This window comes from Camelus dromedarius, chromosome 2, assembly GCF_036321535.1.
Source record: "Camelus dromedarius isolate mCamDro1 chromosome 2, mCamDro1.pat, whole genome shotgun sequence".
In the NCBI taxonomy this organism is placed as follows: Eukaryota; Metazoa; Chordata; class Mammalia; order Artiodactyla; family Camelidae; genus Camelus; species Camelus dromedarius.
In genome coordinates, this window is record NC_087437.1 from 27,067,005 (window position 1) to 27,073,268 (window position 6,264).

Sequence of the window (6,264 nt, forward strand, 5' to 3'; positions counted from 1 at the left end):
TTTGTTGAAATGCATGTCTGATAATAATCATGATTGTGACAGCCTCAAGATGAAACATACTGTAGTCTCTAGCTGAAAAAGAAGTTAGTCTAATAATTCACTGCAGAAAATTGATTAAATGCTTTATCCTTTCAATTAAGGCTGCAGAACTATTAACCTAAGATCATACAGAGGCAAAAGTCAATACAATTTAAGCTGGAGGTTACTTAGAGGTTATTAGTCAAGTGTAATATTTTGTTATCTTTGACTAAGGCTTAAAACCTTGTTAACTTGATTTGTACCAGCTGAAACTTTTGCAAGTTGAACACACTACTGAGTGTGTGTAGGGTCTTTCTTCAGTGACAGACATTCCAGTAGTGACATTTAGACCTTCCAAACTTGAGCTTTGGATATTCCCATGCATCTGGCAGGCCAACCATGAGTCTCTAAGATTTAATTCTAACCTTTGCCATGTTTGCTTTGGGTGAATAACTTGTCTTTTGGAGAATAGTTTTAAGTGGCTTGGTCACTGATAAAACTCAACTATTTTGTTGACAACCATTTCAATATTATTTTATCTTTGGCCATATTTAAATCTAAGATTTAATAGAGTAGTGAAAAAATTAATAAGAAGTGTGAATATAAAAAAATATGAAAAAAGGGAAAGTTGGAATGTGGCTCCATTCCTAATATTTCAAAACTTATTACATAGTTGCTTACAAATTGGTGTGGTTGTGTCGTTTATAAATGTACTGTATTAGTTAGAGGACCACAGAACATGACAGCAGGTTGGCTAATGTTATTGGGGTTTTTACCATAGTTGCTATGAAAGACATTTGTTAGATTACTTTTAAAAATGGTGGCAAATATGGCTTTATACCTCATCAAAATGTGCAGGATAAATATACTTTCAAAATGTACATGCATTGTTTACTTATGGAACTAAGATTAATAACAACAGTTGATCAGCCTTTACCACTTTCAAAATATGACAGGATCCCAATGATGATTCTTATTTTGAATGTTATTAATTTGGGGACTTGATTGGTTGGCATTTTATCATTGTCATAATTTTAACTAATTTAGATTTTTAAAAATAGCGTACAAAATTTTAAAGCATGAGTTGATATTTAATATTGAGACTTAAAAAAAATCTATTGAGAGAAATATGAGGAATTGTAAAGTTTGGGAGCTTACCTCTATAGCTTTGTGAAAATAAACTTTTATTACACTGATGTGAAAGGAATGCCTCCTTTCTGGAATTAAATCTGTGCTAGAGCACTTTATATGGTAACTGTATTTAGGAATACAGATTTTACATTGAAAAAATTGTTGTCAGTAAGTAATTTTTCTAATGGCTTCTTAACCCAGTCAGTGCTAACAGCCCCTATCTCCCCCTCCCAGGCTGGCACTCAGATCTCTAAAGTCTCACCACTCTGGGACCTTAAACTACTTCTTGAGCCTTATGGTCCAGTTGCGTGTGCTTCATTGTTGCTGAATTACCCATAGCTCTGTGGTGTATTCTGCACCAGGGTGGAGCAGAGAGGAGCAGTTTACTCTGTTATCTATCTTTATTCCCACCCTCCAGAATCCCTGAAAAAATCATACTAACATCCCCAAATCTGGAGAGAAATAAAGTGAGAGCTTCTCTCTTGACTGATATAGACAGTTTAACAATCTCAGAAGAGAAAGCAAAGTTCAAATATTTTTAGAAAATTGAGCTGAGCCTTTTCCTTCACAGTCATTGGCTCTTTTTCGTAGGCTTTAGAAAAGCAAGTAGCAGCAGACCCAGATCTGAACTGTACCTTGAAGAGGAATAGGAACTGGTCTCAGGTACAGTGCGAAGAGTGTTAAGTCACCCATTCTCTTTCAAGTCTTGTAGAGATGTCTTCTGTTGCCTATGTTAAGCATGAGCAAAATAACAAACAACATGATAACTGGGCAAATGTGTTACAGCAGTGGTTTTAGAACTGTAGTGTGCCTAAGAATCATTGCGACAAGTTCCTAGATCCCATCTGTAGGGGTTTTGATTCAGTTGGTCTGAGAGGGGCCCCAATAATTTACACTTCAGCCAGGCTTCCAGATAATGACAAGCTGATGCTGTCAGTTTGTGGTCCACACTGAGGACCACAGGCAGAATGCAGAAGACCATGACAATCTGAAACAGCTCAAGGAACAGAAGAAAATTTTTGCTCATTTGCTTCACATTTATGGAATGACTTAAGAATGCGAAGTTTAGCAAAATGAGAACCTAAAAGAAGAGAGAAACAGCATGAGAGGGAGATTATGTTTCTAAGAAAACAAATTGAGGACTTAATTGTCCCAATTAATCTATTCGATCAGTGCAATGTATTTGTTATCCTTTGTTGGGTTAGTATTTTAAAACTTTGGATAGATGTTTTAAAAGGAAATGTTTAATCTTTGAGTATAAAATAACTGATTTGATTTGCTAGATTTTCTTAGAGCAGAGCAGCCAAAATGCCTGCATTATGCTTATATTTTATAGTGACAACTGATCTTGATTTTCACATAAAACAGGTTATTTAAATCCTTATCGTTCTGAGTAGAGAAAATGCGTACTTGTAGTTTTATTGTAGTCACCATAATAGAACTCTTTAAATCACTTGGGAAACCCAATCTGAACTTCATTAAGCGCCCTAAAAGTAGAGGATTTCCTTTAACATAACTGAAAAATCAAAATGTAGAGTTGGCCTCATTTCATCACGAGCCTCCACCATAATTGGGAAGAAGATTGTGTGGGGCTGGGGAGGATGTGAGGGGAATGAATATTGACAAAGCCCCAGAAAGCACTTTGGTATAACTTGGGTTACATTCCTATCTTTGGATTCTATTTCTCACTTAGTATTCACTAATAATTTTATCATCTGTTAACCGTTCCTTTTCTCTAGTGATTGACTTTACTCCTTCCATCCAACTTCCTTCCTGTTAAAGATCATAACTGTTTAAGACAGGTTTATGATTTTGTGATTTTAAGCTGCTTAGACCAAGTGTTTAGCTATTTGGGAATTATCTAGAATGCATGGAACCAGCATTGGGTTGCTTGGCTTGGTTAGTAAAGAGAAATGTTAGAACCTGGTCGGTAGGTTGCTGCCAACACTCCCTGGAGTCACTGGCTCTGCTCATTTACTTTGTGTACTAGCAACTCTTACTAGAGAAAAAAGCAATTACCACTCTTTTGTTTGTTGCTTCTTTTGAGTTGCTAAGAGCAGGTCTGTTTGCAGGGAAGCAGCTGATGACATTTTCCCATAAACATTTTTATTAATGTATTAGAAGATGCTGTGTTTCTTCTTTTAATAGTCCATAGGACCTACAGATGAGACACTATTTTTAAGGTATTAAAATACATAATGTATTTTAAACAATAGGTTACTTATCAGTGTGATTCTGCCAGTAAAGTTCGGTGATACACAGTTGTATGGAAATTTGGTGTGAAAGAGTTTGAGATCTACTTCAGTGCTCTAAAGAAAAGACCAAAAGAGATTAAGTATCTTGCCCTGATTCTATAGCTTTGTGGCAGTACAAAAACAATAAGAAAACCCTAAACCCTTCATGAGGCTTGGGGAAGGAGGAGCAAAAGCAAAGAGCTTTGTCAGAAATTATTCCACGTGGGAAAAGATGAGACAGTAACAAAGCAAACTTAAAAACGTAATCTCCATTTCACTTCACAACTGTTTTCCCACTTTAAGATGGACTGGAAATTTTCACATCAACTAAACCAAAAATAAAAGTTGAGGGAGTGCAGGAGACACCAGAAGAAGAGGAGGCAAGTTGACACAACAGATTCTTGTCCTAACATAACTTAACTTCAGGCTGCAGATTGACTCAGACCTGGAAAGACCCCTCCTCTAAAGTGGATTTAGGAAGTGCAGTTTTCCTGACCGATTGTGCTCCTTACTATTTCCATGATGAGAATTGCAAAACAGAGCGAGATGACCAGTTCTAGGCAAGGCAGTTTCCCCATCTGTAAGATGGGTTTAAAAACACCATACCTGCTTTCAAGCTGGTGTTTGGATCTTATGTCGTCTCAAAGTTCTGGCAATTTTAGTTCAGTGAAGATGCTCTGTACTGCTAAACTCGGGCTTCTCGTTTCTGCCGAAGCACAGGTCTGCCTGGGGCTATGGCCTGAGGAGACCCCTTGCAAAGCACAATTTTGCCAAAGGCTTATTTTATAATTCATTCAGAAAAACTACTCCATATTGTTCATGTTGCTTTTAACATAAAAAATGTTTTTTTGTTCTTAGTAACTCCTTAAATCTTCAAGCAAAATTCCCATTCCAGGAAACTTTCTCCAGAGGCTGTGTGTAACCCCTGCTCCACTGCATCTTATTTTCCTGGGGGTAGGGGTGTGTGTGTGTGTACATGCTTGTACAGACCATCCTAGGAAGCAAAGTGATCTACATTATAGTCATTTCCTTTAAATGTACATGAACTTCCTATATAATCTGCAGTAAAGCACTAAATTTAAGAATTATTACAGTAACTGAAGAGGATGTGTTCCAGGAAATTTGTATCCAGAAGACGCATTTGGAAAGATAATATGAGAAGTATAACTGAGTTCTAAAGTGTCACATAAGGAGAGTTACAACTCAAAAAACTAATTAAATACTGTCCAGAGTAAAGTAATGACAAACATGCTGAAAACATAAGCCTCTGGGAAGCTGTGATCAGAAGCAGCTTTGAAATAACTTTTTAAAAAGCTAGCGTTGGTGTAGGAGTGAGTATGTTTTTCCTCTTGAGACATTTGTATTAATGGGTTGGATGGTAAAAGGTGATTAACATTCCAGACTGGTAGAGTCCAGAGATGTCTTCCCACAATTAACATAACCTGTGTTTAAATCCGCCAGGCTTCTACCTTTCCTTAGGCTGACTGAGGGGAAAGGGAGGGGACAGAAATAGCTTTGGAGTATTCACTGAGGGACAAGCAAATCCACAACTTGAAAGTCAATCCTATTCTTGGGATATTACAACTTCAGAATAGTGTTTGCACTTAGTTTCTTAAAACAAGGGGTTTCTATGTGCTACATAACGTTGTGGATAACAGTTGTGAAGACGTATGATACAGTTCTGCATTCAGGGAGTTTAAACATTAAACAGCAAAACATGAGAAGTCCTGATAAAAAAAAAAGCCTAATCAGAGGGGCTACAGGCATGGAGGGATGGGGCATTGGATCTAAATCCTTAAAGACAAAGTTTTTGATGATGAGGGAGAGGAATTGGGGAGGCACAGAGGAACAGCATTTTAGAGATGGGAAAGCACAGAGGCACAGGGTCTTTGTGATAATTCCTGCAGGAGAGGTATCTGGGAGGGGGCAGAGGAAGAGGTGATCTGGTGGGAAATAGGCTGGAAAGGTAGGTTGGGGAAAGATGGTGGAGAGCACTGGGAGCTGAGGAGCTGGGCTTGTTCTGTGGTTGGATAGCCAAGGAAGGTTATGTACAGATGAGCAGTAGGATTAGATCTGGGTTTTGAGGTGATTTGGCTGTAGCGACGATATGGGAGTGTGGAGTGGAGGGGAGGCAGAGAGGGAGAAGGGATGGCAAGGCTCTAGCAATATTATTCTGGCATTCTCATAGCACCTCTTAGGTATTGGACCTTGGGTATATATAAATAAATTAGTTTTATTCAATTTTAAAAAGTCAATGTCAGCTTTTGTGGTCAGAGTCCCTTTATATTCTGGAGTTTTCCTTTACTTTAGAGTTCAGTTGATGCTAAAATTTATACTCCTTTAAAATTACCTTCCTTAAATCTAATGTCTCATCTTTACAATCCTTGGGTATCATTCAAACTGCTCTTTGTATCTATTTTTGCTCATTGGCTAAAGAACCTCCCTTCTTGCCCCGAGAGCATGAAATCTACTGTAATTAAAGTGTCTGGTGGTTTAGTATGGTTATTCTTTCTTGGTTTTTTGAGAATCCATCCTTGCCCTTTGTGACCCAGTCCAGAACATAATCTTGGCTTTAATCCCCAGAGACAACAATACTCTGTATGTCCTGTAAGTATTGATTTCATGAAGGACACAGCTAGATACTCATGCAGAGAGTGAATTTTTCTTACTCTGAAGGAAATTGTATGATGGAGATTAAACTGACTACTTTCTTGGACTGAATGAGAACTCCATGTCAATACAAGTATGAGTAGGACCTAAAAGTCTTGTCTTGCTGAAATCTGAAATCTTACCAGGCCTGTGCTGGGCTGCCAGGTGCATAGAGGATCCTCATTCCGACAGCAGTCAAGATGGCGTAATGCACTTGCTTGTCTCTGGGGAG